Source organism: Arvicola amphibius, chromosome 2, assembly GCF_903992535.2.
Source record: "Arvicola amphibius chromosome 2, mArvAmp1.2, whole genome shotgun sequence".
Classification (NCBI taxonomy): Eukaryota; Metazoa; Chordata; class Mammalia; order Rodentia; family Cricetidae; genus Arvicola; species Arvicola amphibius.
In genome coordinates this window covers 159,072,726-159,099,141 of record NC_052048.2, presented here as the reverse complement: position 1 = coordinate 159,099,141, position 26,416 = coordinate 159,072,726, and positions in this window count along the sequence as shown.

The window sequence follows — 26,416 nt, the reverse complement described above, 5'->3', positions numbered from 1 at the left end:
CAGAAGAGATAAAGAAAGGCACTTTATACTCACAACAGGAACAATCTATCAAGATGAAGTCTCAATCCTAAATATCTGTGCCCCATATACAAGAGTACTCACATAGGTAAAAGAAACATAGATACAAAAATACTCAATAAAATACTGGCAAACTAAACACATCAAAAAGAAAATCATCCACCTTGATCAAGTTGGTTTCACCCCAGAGATGAAGGGATGGTTCAACATATGAAAATCTATCATGTAATCCAAAATATAAACAAACTGAAAGAAAAAAATCATATGACCATCTCATTAAATGCTGAAAAAGCCTTTGACAAAATTCAATACTCCTTCATGATAAAGGTCTTGGAGAATTAATGGGTAAAAGCAACATATCTAATCAAAATGAAACAAACATGCAGCAAGCCAACAGCCAACATCAAATTAAATAGAGGGAAACTCAAAGTGATTCCACTAACAGGAACAAAGAAGGCTGTCTACTTTCTCCATATCTATTCAACATAGTTCTTGAAGTTTTAGCTAGAGCAATAAGAGGAAATAAAGGAGATCAAGGGAATTCTAATTGGAATGGAAAAAGTCAAACTTAAGGAAACTGGAGAGTAGAGATGGAAATAGGACAAAGATGAGAGCAAGGAAAGGGATATTTTGATTGAGGTGGTCATTATGGGGCCAACAAGAAACCTAACACTAGAGAAATTCACATGAATCCACAAGGATAATCCCAGATATGACCTTAAGCAATAGTAAAGAGTGTTCCTGAACTGGCGTCGTCCTGTAGACAGATGGTTGAATATCTTAAATATCACCATAGAACCTTTATCCAGCAACTTATGAAAACAGAGGCAGAGACCCTCAAAGTCCAGCTGAAGAGTAGGTGGGATGAGAATATGAGTAAGACAGTCAAGACCATAATTGGATCACTCACTGACACAGTTTACCTAAGCTAATGGGAGTTCACCAACTCTAGCCAGAATGGGAAGGAAACAGCATAGGACCAAACTAGGCCCTCTGAATGTGGGTGACAGTTCTGTCCCTAAGGCTGACTGTGGTGCCACTGGCAGTGGCAGCAGGATTTATCCCTACTGCTTAAAATGACTTTTTGGGCACCCATTCTCTTTGGATGGATATCTTGCTTAGTTTAGATATAGTAGGGAGGGCCTTGGACCATCTCCAAATCAATGTGCCTTATCTTCTCTGAGGAGTTGATAGTGGGTCGGGTGAGGGAAAGGTGTAGGAAATGGGAGGTGGGGAAAGAGTGGGAACTGGAATTGGTATGTAAAAGGAAAAAAGATAGTTTGTTTGCTTTTTTAAAAAAAGAAAAGAAAAGAAAAAAATTGAAAGCACAATATACACAAAGTAATGGGACACAATGAAGACAGAGAGGCAAGTTCATAGCAAAACTGCCTGTTTAAAAAAGAATTGGAAAAAAAAATTTAAAAAAAAGAAAAAAGAATTGGAGATATCTCATACTAGTTACTTAACAACACACTTGAAAACTCAGGAATAGGAAGAATAAATCACACCCAAACAGAGTAGAAATAAAAAAAAACAATAAAAGTACTGAAATTATTACAACGAAGTAAACAAAAGCTGGGCAGTGGTGGAGCACACCTTTAATCTCAGCACTTGGGAGGCAGAAGCAGCCTGACCTTTGTGAGTTTGAGTACAGTCTGGTCTATGAAGTGAGTTCCAGGATAGCTAGGGCTACACAGAGAAACCCTGTCTCAAAGAACAAAAAACACAATAAAACAAAAACTAACAAAATAAAACAACAAGCTCAGAACAATACAAGGGATCTATGAAACAAAATGTAGTCTTTGAAAAAAATGAAGACGATTGAGAAATCATTATTTAAATTAATGAAAAGGCAGAGTACAAATATCCAATTAACAAAATTAAAATTAAAAGGGAGTCATACTGTAGGAATCAAGGAAATATAAGAAATAATAAAGATGTACTTTAAAAACCTATATTTCAACCAATTAGACAATGGATAATTTTCTCAGTACATTTCATTTAGCACAGTTAAATCAGGATCAGTCAAGCCATTTAACAGACCTCACTGAAATAGAAATCATTATTAAAAGACTCATGACCAAAATAAAAAAAAATGTCTATATCCAGATGGTTTACTAAAGCCATGTAATTTTTTTCATACTTTCCAAGAATAGCTAATAAGTAAAATTTTCAAATTTTCAATCAAAATAGAAACAGAAAGAACATTGTCCAAATTATTTTTAGGCAATGGTTAGCCTGATACACATAATACCCCAACTAATAAAAGAGAGTTACAGACTAACTTTCATTATGACCATACATTCAAAAATGCTCAATAAAATACTTGCAAATAAAGTTGAAGAACACTTCACATCATGATCAAGTAGGCTTCATCCAAGAGATGGGAGGATGGTTCAACAGAAGAAAATCAGTAAATGTTATCTACCATATAAATAAATTGAAATAAAATACCATATAATTATTACCTTAGACACAGAAAAGGCCTTTGACAATGTCCAACACTCCTTTATGATATGAACCCTAGAGAGATTAGTTATTGAAGTTATATGTTGGACATAATAAAGGTAGGTTATAGCCAGCCCATAACCAGCATTAACCTAAATGGAGAAAAATTATCAGAAATTCAACTAAAATAAGAAACAAAACAAGGTTTCCATTATCTGCATGCCTATTCAATATGGTACTTGAAATCTTAGCTAGAGCAATAAGAAAACTGCAAGAGATCAAAACTGATACAAATTGGAAAAAAAGAATAATTCCAAGTATCTCTTCTGTAGATGATATAACAGACATAAGTGGCGCTAAAAAGTCCACAAAGAAACTCTCACAGCAGATAAAGACTGTCAGCAAAGTAGCAGGATACAAAATTATCACAAAAATCAATAGTCTTTCTATATACAAATGACATGTGGACTGAGAAAGAAAACAAGGAAATAACAAATATCACAATAGCCTCAAATAATATAAATTGTCTTGTGTAACTCTAACAAAGCAAGTTAAAGGTTTGTGTAATAAAAACTTTAATACATTGAAGAAGATAACAGAATGTGGAAAGATCTCTTATGCTCATGGGTTGGTAGAATTAATATAGTAAAAATAATCATTATACCAAGAGCAATTTATAGATATAATGCAATCTTCTTCAAAATTACCACACAATTCATCACAGGTCTTGCAAAGACAATTTCAACTTTACATCAAACATAAAACTCTAGGACATCTAAATCAATCATGAATACTCAAAGAACTGCTATATATAATATATATTATGACATATAATATATAATACATAATGTATAATTATATATATGTATTAGGGTTCTGTTTATTTTTGTGGTTCCACTGGTCATCAGACAATGAGGACAAAGGGGCACAAATTGACACAATGACAGATATATGTGTACAGTACATAAACACAGTAGAGATAGCCCTCTGGGATATGAATTCAGTGAATAATCTCAAATTTATTACAGAGTATAAGAAATATACAGGATGGGGGGCCTTGAGACAAATCCTAGTTTACATTAAGTAGCATACTTTATTATAAAGTTTTGTATATGGCAGTAGGGTTCTATAGCAAAAGACTAGTACAAATCTTAGTTACCATATGTTCAAAAGGGGGAAGGTTTCTAACAGAAAACTGTGCCAAAGATCACTGTAGAGATAAATCAGGTATTCAGGCTTAGAGACAGTGATGTGGAAGAATGCTCTTGCACACATAAAGATTTCTCACTTGTATTGGTTTATTTATTTTTTAAAGGGTCTTTTTCATATTTATTTAATTATTATGTATACAATATTCTGTCTGTGTGTATGCCTGCAGGCCAGAAGAGGGCACCAAACCCCATTACAGATGGTTATGAGCCACCATGTGGTTGCTGGGAATTGAACTCAGGACCTTTGGAAGAACAGGCAGTGCTCTTAACCTTTGAGCCATCTCTCCAGCCCCTGTATTGGTTTATTAAAATGCTGATTGGCCAGTAGCAAGGCAGGAAGTATAGGCAGGGCTATTAGACCAAGAGAATTCTGGAAAGAGGAAAGGCAGAGTCAGTCACCAGTCAGACACAGAGGAAACAAGATGAGAATGACTCATTGAGAAAAAGAATCAAACCATATGACTAAACACAGGTAAGAATTATGGGTTAATTTCAGTCTTAGGAGTTAGTTTATAATAAGCCTGAAATAATAGGCCAAGCATTTTATAAATAATATAAGCCTCTGAGTGTTTCTTTGGGATTGAATGGCTGTAAGCTTTTTCTCTTTTGTACTAGTATCTTTGATACAAGAAAGTTCTCTGCGTGCTACCAAAGGAGAAATGTAAACATCAACATGCTTGTGCAATGGTGGCACAAAGCTTGTAATACTAATCAACAAATATCTGATTATATAAATTATACAAATTCCTTCCTCTAGAGGAAACCCATGACCAATAAACTTAGGTGATCTAGAAAGCCCAGGAACCTAGGGTAAAAACAATTATTATTATTCTTTAACATGTTACACACACACACACACACACACACACACACACACACACACACACAAATTTCTCCTGATGACATCCTGCTATACTCATAAATAAATGTCTTGCTCAGCCATCAGAGAATCTTCATCTTGAAGCAGATGGGAACAAATCCAGAGACCCAAAGTCACACAATATGCAGAGTGGAAGACTTTATGACACTCAGCCCTAAATGGCATGACTTCCTCAAGTATTTCCTCTCAGGGCTCCTGGACCATTGTTGAAGAAGAGGTAAAAAATAATAATAAGAGCCAGAGTAGATGTAGGACACCAAGAAACAAGCCCTTGAATCAACTTGATTAAAGCATTTATAGATTTACAGAGACTCAAGCAGCATACACCGTATTGGTCTGCACTAGATGGGGTGACTTGAGCTGAACGAAGTTGACACATACCCCCATCCCTAACACAGTAGCAAATTACAACTCTTACAAACGAAAATTTAGTTTCTCCAGGAGAATATCACTGGGGAAACAAACTACACATATGAGTAGGCTGCATTCAAGCAGTAGATGGCCAACAGAAATAAATTCAGTGATATCATTGGCTATTTCTTGTCCCTTAATGTCACATCAAGGCCTGTCTCTGTTATTTTTATTTTTAATTATTTATTTTGCATATATTTTAAAATGTATTTCTTCACCTTTTAAACTTAAACTCTTTGCATATATGTTGTAGCTTCCAATTTTAGTGTTTTGTGGGTTTGGTTTGTATGTAAATGAGTGAGTCTCTGTCTCTCTCTCTCTCTGTAGCTGTTTTTCATGTCATTGGGGAGGCATGACATTTTCTTTTCTTTTCTTTCTGTTTGTTTTGTCCTATTCTGATGTGTTTTGTTTTATTATTATCTCTTAGAAGTCTGCTTCTTTTTGTTTATTTGGCTTTTTTTTTCAATTAGAGACAAAAAGGGCATGGACCTGGATGAGAGAGTACATAGAGAGAACTGGGAGGAGAGAATGGAGGAGAAACCATAATCTGTATACTTAAGAAAATTACTTAAGAAAAAATATTGTTAAGGAGATGGAAATTTTTAAATATAAAAAAAAGAATAAAAACTAAACAACCACAACAAAAAAAAAAAGAAAAGAAAAAAGAAAAAATATTGTTACAATAAAAAGAAAAGAAAGACCTTATTTTCATCATGGTATTTATTTGCATTTGTACAATGATTATCGAATAACATTTAGAAAAACATTGTGTTTTTCTCATTGTAATTCTGGAAGGAGAACATGTTCAAGCATATGTTAGCATGAATAAGCCCTGGTGGCTTTTGTTTATGAAACTCAAATACTTAAGATGTAGATGTAGAACTATCTTTAGTTTGAAACAAGTATGATCACCTATGAATACCTTTCAAGAAATTAAGGAAGTAAAAATCAACACCTAGTAAAAACAAGATACCTTTCTTCTATCCTGTGAATGGGACCCTGCTGAAACAAAATACCCATAAATGCCGTAATAGCTAGTTTTCCTGCATTATGTGTTAAGATTTTCATCAGACTGTATCCAACTAAAATTGCTAGCCAGGTGTGAATAAATCTTCAACAAGAAGACAAATCTTTTCTGCTTTAAATAAGAGTACACGTCTTATAATATTTGTATTCATGCCCTGATGTTATTTATACCCATAGCTAACACTTAGAGATGGGAGCTGTTTGAAACACAGAAGAGGAAATATCCATTGATTTCTAGCTGGTGTTCATCCAACTATTAAATTAATCAGAATGAGATGTCAATAAGCATGTCAAGATTCTCTCTACAGGATCCATAGTTCAGTATTGGAGAAGACTTGTGACCACAAGAGAAAATTAGGTTAAACAGAACAGAACTTTTTGGCTTCATTGAAATTTAACACTTTTGAGTGGTTCACAAAACCCAGCTGCTTTTAAATTTCTAAAAGTCAGCTTCTGAAATATTTGCTTTTCTCTTATGGATCTACAAAGAAAGCATATAGTCAAAGTAATTGATAGTGAATATTTTAGATACTTTACATTATAAATGGCCTTAAAAGTATATAACTGTGAATGGACAAGCTATTTATTTTACAAATAAATTTTCCATGTTCTACTTCTATTAACTAATGCATTTGCTGAATTATATGATAAAGACTTAACATACCCAAAAGGAATTCATAGAATAGATATAACTGGATAAAGCAATTACTAGTACGAAGCATTAATAGTATCTTATCATGATTTACCAGGCTCTATTTTTCATTCTGTTTTTGTGCTGTGGGAAGTTCAAATCTACTTACTTGGCCAGAATCACAACTATGGTATCTAAAGTACAATTTTATTTACTATGGCCTACATATTGTACTTTATATTTAGACTGTCTTGTCTATCTGCTACTTGTAAATAGTTACCTAAATATATGCATCATATATCATATATATATGTGTATGTATGAGACATATTATATGTAAATATATAAAATATGTTTTACATTTTATAGATTACATACATAGAATAGAGCATATAGTATTTACCTGTCTATAACCATTTTATTTTGCTTTGACTAGTGCCAAGAGTAGAATAGAGAAGGCAAATGCACTTTTTATTCCTTATTAATTATTTGCATGCCAGATATTTATTAAACATTATGAGTTGTGACACTGTGACCTGGAATGGAAGACTCCAAAAGACAATTATAAAACCTTACTGTTTTCTAGAACATTGCAACTGAAATAAAATAAGGTATCAAAGGCAAATTATCAGATACTAATTATTGGTGTCACCTCATTTTTGTGAAATCTGAAGCTTTAAGTACCTCAAGTATTTTCAGAATTTATGTTCAAATTCAAATCTGCTCTTTGCTAATCTGGGGTCCAATTTACTAACTCTGGGAGAACTGCAGAATTGCCGGGAGAGCTGGCCTGAGAACAGATATTCTGTCTATTATCTCTCACAACAACTCAGTTCCAACCATAGCATTCTTGTATTCCAGGGGGATTGAGGTGAAGTCACTGTTCTTTGTGGCAGAACAGCCATTTGATTGAATCTCATTTAGTACAAATAAGTCACAGTGGCAACGTGGCTCTATTTTGAAGTGTGCTTTCAGTTAAATTGTGACTTTAATATTTTCTAATCTGAGACTATTGGAGATGGCAAAGTTTTCTATTTATACATAATTATGGTAAATTATTACTGTAAATTGTGCCCACTTACTTTGAACTGCAGCTTTGATATTAATAAAAACCTATAACCTATTTTCACAAAATACTTATCTATTATTATTTTCAGAACAGACTTTTTTTCCCTTTCAATTTTGTTGTTGCTTGGGCCCTATTTTATTTTTCATCTCTTAACAGAGCATGACAAATAATGGGGTACAAAATAACTTTCCAAAGCCACCTAGTTAAAAAAGTTACTTCCCCTTAATAATTTTGTTGTCCTAGATACATATAATGAAGAAATATATCCACAGTTATATATTTATTTTCTCAGATTAATATTTACTTGTATTATCAAAATTATCACTAAATAAAACCACAGATGATGTTTTTCTGTAACTTGACGAATTCTTCAAGTTTTACCAATTGCAGTGGTCACTTGTTATTTTAAAGCAAAATAAATGATAACAGATTAAATAAAGGAAAGTAGTTCTAAAAGGGTACTGATGTTGAGAATTTTAGTGAAAGGAGGACTAGGGAGGGACAGGAACAAATTTCATGATTGTCACTCTAGCAAAGGGACAACTCAATTGACAACTTATCAGAGGACCCTGGAGAATTCTCTGGTAGTGAATATTCAAAACAGCAGCAAACACCTGACTGAAGATGCTTTTTCTATTGCTTCAAAGGCATACATTTTAGTTGTGATGTTATGAAATGTGACATTCTAGGAATTACTAGCATGTTCCATTTTCTCTACATCATATTCTTCACAGGATATAATATTGTATCATATTATTTAAATAAACAAATATAGTAGATTAATAAGAACTAATATCTAGATTAATAAAGAGGTAAGAGTTTCATGGGAAGTACAAAAAACTCCAAGTAGAACATTAAAGATATTTAAAAAACTCCAATTTTTAGGATTCAAGCTTGCTCTTTTGAATTTACTTTCAGGTCCACTTGAGTAAATAAAATCTGTCCTTATGATTCTCCTGCAAGAATTTGTTGTGTGATATTTTTGTTTATTAGTCAGTTTTTACTTATAAAATATTTACAAACTTTTAAACAGGGCATTAGTACAAAAAGAGGATTTCAATAACTTCCTTGAATAAGCAGTGTAAAGATAAACATGGATCTCAAATCCCTGGGATCAATCACTGGCTTCACATAGTAATAAGTATGTAAATAAATAAAGCAAAATAATAAGAAGAAGTAACTTTTCAACATAGGCAAATATGTATGTATGTAAACATAACTATGTATGTATGTATATACAAGCATATATGCCTATAAATACATCTACATTATGAGAATTTTTATATAAAATATGAACTACCTAAATATTCCATCATTAATAAAAATGATGAAACAGTTCACTACAGTATTTTGATATCAATTGAGATTTATTTTTAATATACCTTTCCTGCTTTATAAAAAAAATTAAACAAAATTCAAGCATTTTACCTTTGTTGCTATGTTACTTTCCAAGTAATCTTTTTTTCTCATTTTTTTTATTAAAAATTTCCATCTCCTCCCCTCCTCCCACTTCCCTCCCCTCCCCTCCACCCATACCCCCACTCCCTCCCTCTCCAGGCCAAAGAGCCATCAGGGTTCCCTACACTATGTTAAGTCCAAGGTCCTTCCAACTCCCCCCAGGTCCAGGAAGGTGAGCAACCAAACTGACAAGGCTCCAACAGAGCCTGTCCATGCTGTAGAATCAAAGCCCATCGCCATTGTCCTTGGCTTTCAGTCAGCCTCCACTGTCAGCCACAGAGAGTCCGGTTTGATCGCATGTGCCATCAGTCTCATTCCAACTGGTCTTGGTGATCTTCCATTAGTTCTATCCCACAGTCTCAGTGGGTGAACATACCCCTCATGTTCCTGACTTTCTTGCTCATGTTCTCCCTCCCTCTGCTACTCATCAGGACCTTGGGAGCTCAGTCCTGTGCTCCAATGTGGGGACCTGTCTCTAGCTCCATCCATCGCCAGATGAAGATTCTATGGTGATATGCAAAATATTCATCAGTAAGGCTATAGGATCTGGCCTTTTCCGGCTCCCTCTCCTCAGCTGCCCAAGGAAGTAGCTGGGGGCATCTCCCGGGATACCTGGGAACACCTCTAGAGTCAAGTCTCTTGACAACCTTAAAATGGCTCCCTTAATTAAGATATGCTTTCCTGCTCCCATATCCACCCTTCCTATATCCCAACCATCCCATTCCCCTGAGCTCTCCCCATCCTTCCCTTCACACTTTTCTCTCCCCATCTCCCCTTGCCACATCCCACCCCACCCCCATGGCCAAAAGACACTTAAGGTCATGCTCAACCTCCTTAGTGATCAGGTAAATGCAAATCAAAACAACTTTGAGATACCATCTTACACCTGTCAGATTGGTTAAAATCAAAAACACCAATGATAGCCTTTGCTGGAGAGGTTGTAGGGTAAGGGGTACACTCATTCATTGCTGGTGGGAATGCATACATGTACAACCACTTTGGAAAGCAGTGTGGTGGTTTCTCAGGAAATTCGGGATCAACATACCCCAGGACCCAGCAATCTCACTCTTGGGAATTTACCCAAAAGATGCCCAATCATATTACAAAATCATTTGTTCAACTATGTTTATAACAGCATTATTTGTAATAGCCAGAACCTGGAAACAACCTAGATGCCCTTCAGTGGAAGAATGGATGAAGAAAGTGTGGAATATATACATATTAGAGTACTACTCGGCGGTAAAAAACAATGACATCTTGAATTTTGCATGCAAATGGATGGAAATATAAAACACCATCCTGAGTGAGGTAACCCAGGTCCAAAAAGATGAACATGGGATGTACTGACTCATAATCAGTTTCTAGCCATAAATAAAGGAAATCGAGCCTATAATTTGTGATCCTAGAGAAAATAAAAAGGTGAACCCAAAGAAAAACACATAGTTATCCTCCTGGATATTAGAAGTAGACAAGATTGCTGGCCAAGTAATCTTTTAATTAGGTTATTTAGCATTTTAATGTCTAGTTTCTTGAGTTCTTTATATATTTTAGAGACCATGCCTTTGTCTGATGTGGGGTTAGTGAAAATTTTCTCCCATTCAGTAGGTTGCCTTTTTTTCTAAATTACTACATCATTTGTTTTACAGTAGTTTCTCAATTTCAGGAGGTCCCATTTTTTTCCTTGTTGATCTTATTGTCTGTGCTACTGATATTATATGTAGTAAGTGGTCTCCTGTGCCTATGTATTGCAGGCTACTTCCCACTTTCTCTTCTATCAGGTTCAATGTGGTCAAATTAATATTGAGGTCTTTAATCCATTTGAACTTGAATTTTGTTCATGGTGATAGATATGGATATATTTTCATTCTTTTACCAGTTGACATCCAGTTATGCCAGCACCATTTGTTAAAGATGCTTTCTTTCTTCCATTGTATAATTTTAGCTTCTTTGTCAAAAATCAGGTGTTCATATCTGGGTCTTCAATTCGATTCCATTGGTCAACATCTCTGTTTTTATGCCAATACAAGGTGTTTTTGTTACTGTAGCTCTATAATAGAGTTTGATGTCAGGGATGGTAATGTCTCTGGAAGTTCCTTTATTGTATAGGATTGTTTTGGCTATCTTGGATTTTTTTGTTTTTCCATATAAAGTTGATTATTGTTCTCTCAAGGTCTGTGAAGAATTTTGTTGGGATTTTGATGGGGATTGCATTGAATCTGTAGATTGCCTTTGGTAGAATTACCATTTTTACTATGTTGATCCTCCCAATCCAAGATCATGGAAGATCCTTCCATTTTCTGGTTATCCTTTTCAATTTCTTTCTTCAAAGACTTAAAGTCTCGTAGTCAGACTGTTGACTATCTTGAATATCACCATAGAAACTTCATCCAGAGACAGATGGAGATAGAGACAGAGACCCACATTGGAGCACTGGACTGAGCTCCCAAGGTCCGGCTGAAGAGCAGAAGGAGGGAGAATATGAGCAAGGAAGTTGGGACTATGAGGGGTTGGTCCACCCACTGAGACAGTGTGATTGAGCTAATGGGAGCTCACCAAATCCAGCTGGACTGGGACTGACTGAGCATGGTATCAAACTGGACCCTATGAATGCGGCTGACAATTGGGACAGACTGAGAAACCAGTGATAATGGCACTGGGATTTGTCTCTACTGCATGTACTGGCTTTTTGGCATCCTATTCTATTTGGATGCATACCTTCCTAAGCTTGGATGGTGGGAGGAGGGCCTTGGACTTCCCACAGGGCAGGGTACCCTGCTCTCTGGTAGGACTGAAGGGGTGGAGGGTAAGTGGGAGATTGGGGAAGCAGGGGCGGGGGAGGTGGGAGGAGGGGAGGAAGTGCAAATTTTGAATGGTATTATTTATAAAGTAATAAAAAATCTGCTGGAAAAAAAAGAAAAATGTATCATCAGTGTGGCAGGCTTGATATCATGGATAGATTCCTATCTTTGACATTTCACTTCATCTACAATGTAGCTGTGTTAACTGTTGTTAAGGAACACAGGGAAAAGGAGATTTTAGAAGGAAGATTTTATTTGGGACTTACTGTTTCAGAGACATAGGAGTTTATCACCATCATGACAGGGTCAACAGAAGGAGGTGTGGAGAAGGAGCAGAAGCAGAAGCTGAGAACTCATTCCCAGTCAAACAAACAAAAAAGAGGGTACACTGAGTGTGGATCCAATATTTTGAAACCCCAAAGTCTATAGACAGTGATTCCACCCTCTTCAACATGGCCAGACTTCCTAATTATTTCCAAACAGTTCCACTTAACTGGGGAGCAAGTACTCAAACATATAAGCCCATAAAGGGCAATTTAAAGCAAGGCCTTAGGTCTTAAATTCACTAAGTATAGAAAGCAGTGAGACACTGGGCTCAACTCCCACACAAGGCTTGAGTGAAGGTGAATTCCTTTATGAAGCTAGGGAGAACTGAAAACTGAGGCCTGAAATAAAGCAAGCTATACTTTAGATCTTAGCATTTCCAGTATTGTAAGGTGGGATATTTAAATGGGAGAAGCTCGAGAAAATCACCAGTAAGGTTATAAAAAAAAGAAGAAGAACACGCAACACATGAGAGTGATAGGCCGGGCTGGCAGGCAGAGAGGATAAATAGGAGGAGAGATTTAGATCCCAGAGAGAGGGAAAAAAGGACAGTAGAAGGAAGAGAGAAAGAATGACTTGCCTGTGGCAAGACACCAGCCAGCTGGACATGGATAATATAATACACAGAAGGAAGAAAGGTAATAAGACCCAGGAAAAAGCAAATAAGGAGAAACAGGGAATTTAAGTTAAAAGAGCTAGCCAAAAAAGTGCCTAAGCGAGGCTGAGTATTCAAAACTAAATAAGTCTCTGTGTCATGATTTGGGACCTGTCTGGTGTCCCAAAAGAAAAAAACCTGGTACGAAGTCAGCTTGATTACTACTGCGTTTTGATTGCTCCAAAGATATACCACATTTTCATCTTTCTTTCCATCCTTAAGCCTGTTTTTGTCTAATTCTTAAAAATATTTTCATTAGTCACTTAACAAAATTTCAGTGGTACCAAGAAAGCCATCTCTCATGAGAAATCAAGTGCTAGAAATAACTAAGCTTTTCAAAGAACATGTGCTAAAACCTGAGATAAACTTAGGCCTCTTATTATGGATTTCTAAAAGTTGTGGTTTCAAATGAAATGTTCTTGAATGAGATGAAAATTGTTATCAGGTGGGCACATAAGTGCCGGAATGTGAAACACCCTGATTTTGACATGGAGGCAATGCTAACATTCTGCTTAGAAGATCAAAGTAATTAGACATCCCTAATGCTGAAGTGAAGTCCACAGAAAAATTGGCTGACTCTCTTCAGTTCACAGAAGGCTAAAAAGCAAAGAAAGCTGTGTTAGAGACCTGTGAGCCTACAGACACTAATTCAAATACCCAAAGCAAAGATGGTGACTGCATGACAGAAGTGGAAGCACAAAGTGTTGAAATAGAAGCTCTATCAAGGCTAACAGAGGATTAAACTAAGTCTATTGATTAAGCCTTAAGCAATCCTTTTTCCAGGTAGTGAAGCTATCTTCTTCTTGAAGAAGATGCCAACTACCAAACCCATAACCTTAAGAGAAATCAAGTCTAGGTTTCACTATAAAACCCTTAACTGTAGAGAAATCAAGTCTAGGTTTCAGAGATTCAACCAACAAACTATCTTTCTTATTAGTAGCTAATGTGGCTAGGATTTAAGAACTTCATAACTTGGACAGTAAAGCCTAAATGACAACACAATTGTACAGAACAAAACTTCACAAATGCACTAAATCTGTGGTTGAGGTTTACTTTGAAACATGAATGTGGTCATCCAAGAGTTCTGATGGGGATATACAGTGAGATTGATGTAGTTTTCATGCTTGCTAGCATGGCATTTATTCTATAATCCATGTACCAAGAGTAATTTCTACTTTCCAGATTTATCGTTAAAAAATGCATTAGAAATGCCTTCCATAATGTTTCTTCTGATGGGTCCAGGAAAATTAAACTGAAAATATTTTGTAAAGGACTCATCCATTCTAGGTGCCAGAGAGAATATTTGTGACTTACAGAACTTAGTAAAAAAAAATCACCATTCACAAGAATTCGTAGAAATTTATTCTACCCTTGTGGTTGATTTTGAGGAGCCTTATCTAATACTATCCTAAGCCTCCTAACATGGTACACTATTTATTAGTTTTGCTTACTATACCTTTGCTCTCACCAGAAACATTATACAATGAATCACTTGTGATTTGAATCTGTCACTTTTCAATAGAAAATAGATCTTAAGAAGACTAGTTACTTCCTCTGTAGTGGTAATACTCTGAGGTAGGCTATGAGGACCAACAAAGGGGTGTTTACGAAACTAACTATGATAGTTGTTTGGGTCCTTTCTGCTGTGACGGATTGCTCTCTATGGCTCATATATTTTAATTACTACCTATCATAGATGATAGCAGTCATTATGAAAGGATTTTATTACAGGAAAGACATTTCTTCTTCTTATATATTATTCTGTTTTTCATATATTTTATATAATTTTTTAAAATTTAATACATTTAATAAATATGTATATATTTCTAAATTATGGATATATATATTCTTTTTTTAATTAAAAATTTCTGCCTCCTCCCCACCTCCCATTTACCTCCCCATCCCCCCTCCACTCCCCGTCCCTCTCCTGTCCAAAGAGCAGTAAGGGTTCCCTGCCCTGTGAGAAGTCCAAGTTCCTCCCCCGTCCTTCCAGGTCTAGGAAGGTGAGCATCCAAACAGGTTAGGCCTCCCCAAAGCCAGTATGTGTAGTAGGGTCCAATTCCATTGCCATTGTCCTTGGCTTCTCAGCAGCCCTTATTGTCTGCCATGTTCAGGGAGTCCGGTTTTATCCCGTGATATTTCAGTGCCAGTCCAGCTGGCCTTGGTGAGCTCCGATTAGATCAGCCCCACCATCTCTGTGGGTGGGAGCACCACTCGTAGTCCTGACTTCCTTGCTCATATAATCTACAACTATATTCTTATATTTGTTTAGCAAGGTGATCTACATTTAAAACAATTGAATATAAAATTTACTTATGTAACTTTAACATATTCCAGATTGAGAACTAAAATGAAAAAGTATCATACATTTGGAGTACTGCAAAATGTACTGTTTTTATTTTTAGAGGAAGGTTGTATTTCCTCTCTTTTTTTGAAAGATATTTACCTTGATAAAAAAAATCCAGTTTGATATATTTTTTGAGTTGTTTATATGTTCCATTCTCTGTCTTTAAGCTTGCTTTGTATCTGATTAAATGTATGTGGCCATTTCCTTACTTTTTTATTTGCATATAATAAGTCTTTGTTTTCTGTACCCACTTTTAGGATAATGTTTTTGGCTACTATTTCCAGTAATTGGAAACAGACACAGATACACACATATGTTTATGTATGTGTATAAACACATATATTATTTATATTGTCTTATTGTGTATATAACTTGAAAACAATGATCCAGTGTGTATTTATATGTGTTTATTTATTTATATGTATGTAAATAAATATACACATATATATGTTTGCATGTGTGATTGCCCTATGTGTTGAAAGATTAATGATTCTTGAAGATGAATAAATTTTATAGGACCATCATTTGTTTTTTCTCAAGGCTTTGAAGAAGTTTTAGTCATAATTTTCTTTCATATTTCTTCTAATAGTTAATAAATCTTTTGAAATTCCATTAGGCATACAGTTTATTGTATAGTATTATCTCAAAGCTCTTAGATGTGCAATATTTGTTACCATAGCTTTTATCTCATTTCACTGAATTTTGTGAGATATGTATGAAATACCTGAGTTTGTTATCGGACTTTGGGGCCACAACATGTGCCCCATGTCAGATTGTGGCACTCATCTGTAATGAGAGGAAGGAAGACAAGAACCAAAATAAAAGTAGAAAGCAGAACAAGAAAATTTTATTCAATGTAGCCACATTAGGAATTAGACCAAGAAATTCAGTGAGATCTCTGACTGGTTTGAGTTCAAGGTTTAAATAATGGTCCAAGGATATGAATATGTAAGCAGTCCAGGTCTGAATGTGTTCTCAACCACCATCATTATTTGAATTTCAATCTCATACAGTGTTAGAACATGTGAAATATCTTCGCATGAGACAAGTTGTCCCTCTGACTGGTGTCTTATTCATTCTCTTAGCTTATGATACCCACACAATTCTCATTTCTTTGGAGTCTATTATTTCAATAGGTGGATATTCAGGTTGAGAGTGAGGGTATTATTAGAATATTTTAATTTCTGTCAGACTTGTTATATTTCCCCACTTTCTGTGGATGGATGAACATATTTTTCATCTGTGTCCTTAAGCTTTTCAAGTGTTTCCATTTGCCTTTTTGTCATAATTTCTGCTAAAACTACTTACCTATGCTTATCTGTCTTTTCATTGTCAATAGAGTCTATAGTTAACTTTGAATGAATTGGGTGCTATTCTTCAAATTTCTATTTATTTTGTGATTATGTTGGTTTTTAAGTGCCTTTTCATTTGCATATTGATTTTATTTTCCTTAAAAGATGATTTGAGTTATAATGGTTAGTGTGAGATAATTTATGTAGAGATTGGTGTACTTTTCCAAAGGTTTAGAAATTTTTTTGTTTGTTTGATAAATTGTTTATTAACATTCTCCAGGTTTGAGTTTATATTTGTTTGCATTATTTTCACCTTCACTGAAAATAGACTTTAGAATCTATGAGATGCTTCTCATAGTAGGTTAGTGAGTACAGTGTTTTTAACTGTATTCTCCCAGTTGTTTTAGTGTTTAATTTAGTTACAGAAATTCCTTGTGACTCAGACAGCCTTTTCTTAAAGTTCTCTTAGTAGTACATGATCTTATTTATGCTAGATTCTTTTTGGTAGATGCCTAGTATAGAAAAGAGCTCACCAAAATTCTTATTATGTTTCATAGAGGTACTTACCCCTACATGTCAAGTATGTGACTTTCACAGAGATCTGCACATATTCCTCCTCCTCTAGGGCAAGGGATTTGGTTGTATACTTGTGTTTCTCTCACTACAGTCCTAAGTCTGGTCACACTGTGGTTTTTCCACCTATAGATATCACTGTTATGGTGGAGAGAGAGAGAGGGAGAGAGACCGGGGGGGGGGGGGCTCTGAGCAGATCCATGACTCTTCAGCCCAGTTCTTTCAGGCCTGCACTATAAAAGATGTTGTCCTGAACTTTTATCACTCCTACAAATATTCTCAGGAGGTTCATAGAGGGCAAACCCTACAGTATTGTCATAATAGTTTTGGGTCTGAAGTCTCCAGGGGGTTTCCACCGTCCTAGTTGTTCTTACTTGGTTTCAGAGAAATCATCAGTAACTCTTAATTCATTCTTATTATGAGTCCCTTCTACATGCAGGCAATGCATCTGCCTTTGCATTAGGTGCCTCTACCTCCAGATATCTACCTAGGTGATTCCTCTGGGGACTCAGTTCTCTAGAGTGCCAAAGAAAGTTGTAAAATTGTGGTGTTTTGTCTTTGCCTGGATATTTTCAACTAATCCTTTTGAGTTGTTTTTTATTAGAAAAAAAGTAAAAATTGATGGAACCAATGAAATACAATTTGCTGTTTTCTTGCCAATCTTCAACTATCTCAAATGACTTTTCTTCCCTTATCTCAAACTTTTCTACTACTAGAATAATAAAATGTCTAGTTCTACAAGCACTGAAAATTATAAGCTTTTCTACTAATTTTGTTTATGATTTTAAAATGACACCCATTTACTTTTGTCAAATAATCACTCCTTTAGATATTGTAGTATACTTAATCAACAAAATAAAAAAAATTATGCAGTTAAGAGGAAATACACTGATCAGTAACTACTCTTATATTTTTAACATAATGTATGATACTAATAAGTTAATTATATGTTTCCTTAATCTAGGCTATTTTTAAGTATGTTTTTGTTGTATTTTATTTGACTTTCAAAAATAAACTTTAACTTGATTCTGTAATTCTGTCCCAGGCTGGTAGAGCCATCTAGTTACAACCAATGTTGTACTTTGTTCCATTGAGCTTGAAAATGTATACAGCACTAGAAACACCACACCAACTGGGTTGTTGATATATCTAAGAAATGCATCCTTAACACATATACTGGAATATATATGGCTCATATTTAATAAACTATTGGGTATCTTGTTATATGATTTTTATTGTATATCTTCCTTAATGTAGATATTAAGGGGCAGCCTATTATGCTAGAGACTTTTATTAATTATTCATTTCTGAGATGTTTTAGTGTAAGATCACATATAATAGATATGTTATTATCAATATTCATCATACTGCACAAATTCTAACACTACTCAAATAAGATCACTCTGGAAATATATTTATAGTCATGATTAACCAAGGGTCATATGAACACTGTGGGATCTGCATTTTTTAAGATCATGCAGTTTAAAATAATATGTTCTCCGGACTATAGAGAATAAATGTTAAATCAAAATACACTGTGCCAGTTAAAGTTCTCCTCTTTCTAATATTTCATTATAATTATAATATAATTATAATGCTCTTCTTGTGAGCATTAAAACATACAGTCTTTTTAAAAATTCTCTTTTATTTGATCTTTTGAGATGTTTATGAGGAATTCAAACAATAGTCTGAGTCACATTAGTTCATTGGGTATTTGGAATTTTGAGTTTTATAAGTGATTTTTCTTTATTTAAAAACAATTTGGCAACATGGCTGATCACTTTATTGTGCTAAAATGGTACAGACTTAACCTTATAATAAAGCTCATTCTACACTATGCAAGTATTTTGTGATGTTATTTTTGAATACCACCAAAGTCTACCTTGATGAGTAAATGAGTATGTTTGGATTTACTTCCAGCACTGTGGATAGGAGACTACCTGCAGTAGCAGAAATGTCTCAGATGTACATGCATCATTTAAACCAGCATGTGTGAGGATTCTAAAAGCTGAGCCCTGGGACTCCATGCATGGATACATAACTCACAGGGATCTCAGCAGGTTACTTTTGTTCTTTGAAAGCACTGCAATTGGTCTCTGCCTCTTAAATCTTCTGCTCTTTTTCCTTTTCAGACAGTTTAGCTGGTCTCTGTTTCTTCTTGGTAGCTCTGTATCTCCCAGGTAGCTCCTGGTCTGAGCTTCTTCTAAGCTGCTCATCTTGTCTAGGATGACTTTCCCTAGTTCTTACAGCTACACTTAGGGATGAATTGGGTAGTGAATCTGGTCAGTATAGGGAACTTCCTGAAGCTGTCAAATTATTTACTTTCTGAGCTTAACGAGATTCCCTATAGGATAGAATGTTTTACGTCACCTCCCCTTTAACACCCTACTTGATAGCAAACTTTCCTCCAAGATGGACAGTTTTATCTTGGAGAAAATTTCTGCATAACAGTAAGTAAATTTCTGAGTCTGTGAATGTGCATCCCCAGTGCCTAGGATCCATATTTCCTTCCATCTCTCCCACTTCTCAAACATCTCAGTTTTGAGGATGTCAGAATGTTGAGTCTATGTCTCCAAAGGAGAGAAGATATTTTATTCTTTCTAATGAGCTCATTACTACCATGCCCACCCATTTCTTATTTAATGTCTTTGCATAGTTGTTTCACAGAAAGCTTAAATTTTCCTTTCAGGATAATCCATCATTCTATTTTAAAAAGGTTGTCTGATTAGTTGATTCACAGTGGGTCTTCCTTACTTCCATTTAATGAGATTCAAGAATGTGAGTTATGCAGTCTACAATGTGCCAATGTGTACTGTCATCTCCCCACCCCATTCTCGTGCTCTCTCTTCTTATATGCAATGGGAAGACAGGGCTAGCCTGAGTCCTGTGGAAGCCCATACCACAGTCTTCTGTCAGCAATTATAATAAGTAGCAATTGTCAGGCATCAGGTGGCTTAAAGAGGAGTAACAAGAATGACAATGACTGTGATTTTACATAACCGGAACCATTGCCTTTTTGTACCATATCTTCACCTACTTTAATTCTGAAGAGGAATATGAAAGCATATCTACAAATTATCTGCTTGGTTTATTTACAGACCACTCAAAGATTTTCAAGGACAATGGGGAGTATGTACTTTAAATTGGCTTGATTAAATGTCCTCATAAACTGATTTTTCCTCTATAAAAAGCAGTTAGCTCCAAATGGTAAACTCTAATCTACTTTTCACATGGTAGACATGCTGATGACTATGAAACTGGTAGTTTTTCCTGCCTGACTCCACAGGATCTCTCATTATAAAACCTTCAGGAGAGAAATTTTGACTCATTAAAAAAGGAAAGTCTACATTTTATATAAACTCGGTACCTCTACTTTTCAAAATACAAAACAGGAAATTCTAATAGCAAGGAAACAACTTTTATTAGTTATTTTCTTACTGCAACGGAATGCCAACAAAAAACTTCTAAGCAAAAGCAAATTTTATTTCAACTCACAGTGTCACACTGAGGCAATCATAAAAACTTTCAAGATGGCAGGAAGAGGTACAGCACTTGCTTATAAAAGTGTTCCATAGTACATCTAATTCTCTTCATAAACACTATTAACATCTGTTAGTTCACAAACTATAAAGCCTGTAGATATACATTGTCCAAGATTACAAACTTGTGAGACACAGCACTAATGTTTGGCATGAACCTACTGGAAACTATATTCCCAAGGAAACAAAACTCAAAGAATAGAACCAATGTACCTTTCCTTATCTTCAATCTCTTTTTTTTCTTCAAGAATTATCTATAATTAGAAACTGAAAAAAATCTAGATGGAACTTGAATAGTGGAACCCAAAAATATATACACGTGCTTGTATGTATATTCATTTGCATTCTCTAGAATATGTATGTACTGATATTGTAAAGCCTAGCACAGCCTTTGTCTAAATTAGTCACCTTCACAGTCTTAATTATTCTGAACTTGTCATTTTTCAGCTCTGTACCCGTCTTTGGGGGATTCTGTTGTAGATTATGGATCTATTACATCCATAGACATGTGCTGAATATTTAGTCTTTGTAACCATGTGTTTTCAAAAAATAAATTCTGTAGTCATAAAACACCATTAAATGAAAGGCAAGTATCCCCAAAGACCTTTATTCATGAACACTGAAATGTTGTTTATTATTTCTTTGTTTTATATTATTTTTATTTTAATCATTTAGATTTATTCATAATTTTGAGTTCATGATCTTAATAATCAAAAATTGTTCCAGGCTTAGAATCTTCATTAAATATTCACTATAATAATACAAATATATAACAGTGGTTCAACATCTACTGACTGAACAAAGAAGAAAGCATACCATAGACCACTTGTTAATAAGAATAAGTGATGTCAGAAGTATATACCACTGAGAGACATTATTGACCTATAGGGATTATCTACTATTATTATTACTATTGATGCAAAACACATCTTTTGAGGTAACACATTTTACTATGTAAATGATTTATTTAGATATCCCAAATGCTAGCTAAAAAAAATTAATTTCTGGACAAGTTTGCACAAAGTACCAGCAGCAGATACTCTTTGGAAAAATGCCACTGCTGCATACACAATCCTAGAGGATAAGAATAGTCATTATTCTATATTTAGTTTGTAAAGTCATTGAATAATTGTTTTTCTAGAAAAATAAAGGTACCTGAATTTTACACATTCATGTTGACCTAGGGTCAGCATTATTAGTTTCTCTAATTTAGCATATGTTTTAGGAATCTAAAATATGTTTCTGAATCTGTATTTTTATAACTTATGTAACAAATAATAACTTTACACAATTTCTAAATAAAGTTTTGGTGTTACATTAGTTTTAAAATATATTTGAGCAAGAATTTGATAAATAAAATATATTTTGGCAGAAAATTATTGAGGCTTGCAGAGAGTTGGTTCAGAAGTTAAGAGAATTGGCTGTTCCTGCAGAGAGAATACATGTACAATTCCTAGCATAAACATGTTATCTTGAAGCCACATGTAACCCCTGGCTTGGGGGATCTGATACCCTCTTCTTCAACACAACATATGTTGTGCAGACATACATTCAGGCAAATAATCATACATATAAAATAAAAATAAATATACAAATTTAAAAAAGAAAAGCTTTGAGTACAATATATCTCTTGGTTTATAGCAGGTATGGCAGGAGAAATGTACATACCTGGCAGGCTAAGTAGATATAGTATGAAGTCTGTGCTGTAGAAGCATTGGGTACAGGTACTTGACTTAGAGTCAGCCCTGCAAATGACATTAGGTTTTTAAAAGTTGAAAATAAAAAACAAATCTTCAATAATATAGCCAGTACCATTTGAGAGAGATGGATTGACTAAGATAATCTAAAATTTCTTACAGTTTTTTTTTTGTTTGTTCATTTTTTTTTTTTTTTGTATTTTGTTTTTTGAGACAGGATTTCTCTGTAGCTTTGAAACTTGTCCTAGAACTAGCTCTTGTAGACCAGGCTGGCCTCAGAGTCACAAAGAACTTCCTGTCTCTGCCTCCCGAGTGCTGGGATTAAAGGCATGTACTACCACGACCTGGCAAATTTCTTACAATTTTTCTTGAAATTGAAATTTGAAAAATCAGAAAAGAATTCTATCTTCCTTTCAGGGTGTACTCCAATATTTTTCAGCAGAAAATTTCACTTCTGGTGGTGTGGTTAAATAAAACATATCAGATAACTATAAATTAACTGTATATTGCTATATCAAACTAATATTTGATGGGTTAGGTGATCAAACAAGTTAATATTGTTTAATTGTTTATTTTTCATGTTTAATTTATATTTTTATTAATTACTTTTGTTATTGACAATTTCCATGCATAAGTATAATGAATTAAGTACTCTCTCAAACACACCCTATTATTTTTCCCTTACTCCTCTGATAGCTGCCTCATCTCAACCAAAACCTTTCTCACATTTGTAATTTTTGGATGTTTCTGTGACTCAATTATGTTAAAGAAAACCATGTCTATGAACACTGTAATGTAACTATCCACTAGAGCCGTTTGTGTGGGGAACAGTTGGTGCATAAACAAACTCAGTAACTTCCAATATCAAATGACTCAGCAGTGAGGAGAAATAACTACTGAACCCCTCCTCCATCTATAGCTGAATAATCACTACCACAATCTTGTGAGGCCCAGTATAGACATCAGAACCATCTCTGAATTTACTGTAGGGAATATGTCTTGCCCAGAAGATCGGGGAAATTTTATTTTTAAGGTTGAAAACATTTCTATTATTGCAGCCCCTATTTTCCCATGTTTTTTTTTTATTTATTCCTTCTCTGGGAATAAATAAAAGTAAGTTGTTATAGCATTTTTATGTATATAATATAATTTACATAAACAATTATTTAGTATCTAAATACTCATAATTACTTAAACAATATGTATCTTTCGTAGTTTCTTAATTTTTTAATACATTGTTTCAAAATTGCAATTTACTATTTATAATCCTTTTTACCCCTATTGACAAATATTTTTATTCTATAATTATATTCATTTAGAAAATGTATTTGGCTATTTATATTTCTATTGCTTTGATACTTAAAATGTTGAAAGTTACACCAAATAGCTTTTATATTTTCTGACTATGGTACCTGCTTATAAGCATGTTTGACAGATTTCACAAAAGAATATATTATATTAGTGTGACAACTTACCAACAAATTTATATTAAGAAATAATTATGAAAACCTACAAATCTATACCCAACACATGAGATGTTATTTCCCTACATCCTGAGCAGCATTTTTTTCTTCCTAGTTACTCAAACACTTCAATTTAATATGTATGAAATGTATCTTACATTAGTTTTAATGTGTATAAAAATCTCTTGATTTTTCAGTAACTCTTGAAAATATATTTTATTGGTATAATTGAAATAGTGTTAAAATGCAGTCAGATAAATATATATGTAATACAATATATAGTTTCTCTACTCTGTCAGGGACCACAGTCCTGAAGAAAACAGTTTCTTATCACAACAGCCACCAATTATTAGTACATTCTCAACTAATGATAAGACTTTATGAGTCCCTTTCTCACTTTATTAGTCAGAGTTTCTATTGTTGTGAAGAGACAACATGACCACAGTAACTCTTTTAAAATAAAACACTTAACTGGGACTGTCTTATGGTTTTAGAGTGTTAGTTGTCAAAAACCAGGAGCAAAACCCTAATGTTGTAAAGTAACTTGTAGTCACCTCAGAAGTAAGAGAATATAGCAACCTGACCGAAAACAAGGGGGCCTTTTTATACCAACCAAGAAAGTTTTTACAACAACAGAATTTTAACAATTAGTAATTATCTATTTTTACCATTTTGCAAAAAGCATACTGTGGGTTTATGGTCATCCAGGTCTTGGAAATACCATGAAAAAAATAGAAATAATTTATGAGGCATAAATCACAAGATTAAAGAAGATGTACAAGTCAAAAAATACAAGCTTACCTCTAACAAGGTACATGATTAGAGAGAGCTAGGAAATATCTTCCCTGTAGCATGAAGAAGAGGTCAAGTCCCTTTCAGTTCTACAATATGATCATGGAGTCCAGAGAGGAAATCAGGTCACTTATGGATGTTTCCAGTTCTGATAGATCTTGATCAATCTATTGGCTCAAGAGTTGAAAGATTTGATCACAATGGTCCCCAGTTCTACTGATTCTGCTATTTCCAATCCTAGTATCAGGGTACTAGTACCTGAGCTATTCTGTTTGTGTAAATTCAGTCTAAAAGTCCTAAATGTTCTCAGTCTCTGTTTCCCAAATATACTTTAGGAATCAGATAGACTAAAATGCAGAAGTTAGTGGTCTTGGTAAGAATGGAGGGATTAGATTCCTGTAGGCAGGCCACACCATTACCCCCTCCACCTACTTGTTCTTGTAACCTAGAAGTCCCACTCAAGCCCACAAACACACAGAACCATTTATTCTCTCCCTGGCCAATCATTCCATATGGCATAAAAAAATCATATAGGGACAGGTACCATCTGCATTGATTGTAAGAAGAGCACCCCTCGAGGCACATGAACCATCTGCACTGATTGGAGGAAGAGAAGGGTAGATGTCAATAAAAGAATACTTTCAATTACATAAAGAAAAATATTACTAGAACCTAGTGGTTCTACAATAGCAAGTCCTCAATATCCCAACACAGATGAAACAGAAGAAAATAATTTTATGAAGATGATAGAGACAATTAAAGAAGAAATGAAAAATTCCCTTAAAGAAATAGAGAAAAAAAAAAAGAAAAAAATTGGGAGAAATCAATAAATTCTTTTTAAAAAGCCAAGAAAGCTAAGAATAAAACAGAAGAACAGGTGAAGGAAACAGTTCAAGCCTTGAAAATTGAAGCACAGGCAATAAAGAAAACACAAAACAAGGGAATTCTGAAATGGAAAATCTGGGTAAGTATAACCAACAGAATGAAAAGGATGAAATACAGAACCTCAGGGGTTGAGGATATTACATAAGAAACAGAGTCACTTGTCAAAGAAAATGTTTAATCCATCAAACACTTAAAACAAACATTCAGAAAATCTGGAACACCATGAAAGACCAAGCCCAAGAATAATAATAGAAGAAGGAAGAACAAAAGAAGCTCAAAGTCAGAGAAAATATACTTAATAAAATCATAGAAGAAAACCTTTGCACTATAAAGAAGGACATACCTATGAAGATACATGAATCTTACAGAACATGAAATACACTGGATCAAAAAAGTCCTTTAACCACATCATAATCTAAACACTGAAAATATAGAAAAAAAAGAATATTAAGAGATCTAAAGCAAAATGGTCAAATACATATAAAGACAAACCATTCAAAATTATACCCAACATCTCAATAGAGACACAAAAGTAATTCTGGACAGATGTTAAGCAGACACTAAGAGATCAAGCATGCCAGCCCAGATTACTATACCCAACAAAACTTTGAATTATCATAGATGGAGAAAGAAAGATATTCCATGACAAATCTACATTTAAACAATACCTATCCACAAATCCACTACTACAGAAAGAACAAGAAGGATAACACCAATCCATGAAAGTTAGCCTATGAAAACAAAGGCAATAGATAATCTTATACCAGCAAATCAGAAAAAAAATGGAAACACACACATTTTAGCAACAACAATAAAAAAAGCCAAATGGTAACAGAAATTCACAACCACTAGTCATTAATATACTTTAATAGCAATGCAGTCAATTTGCCTATAAAAGG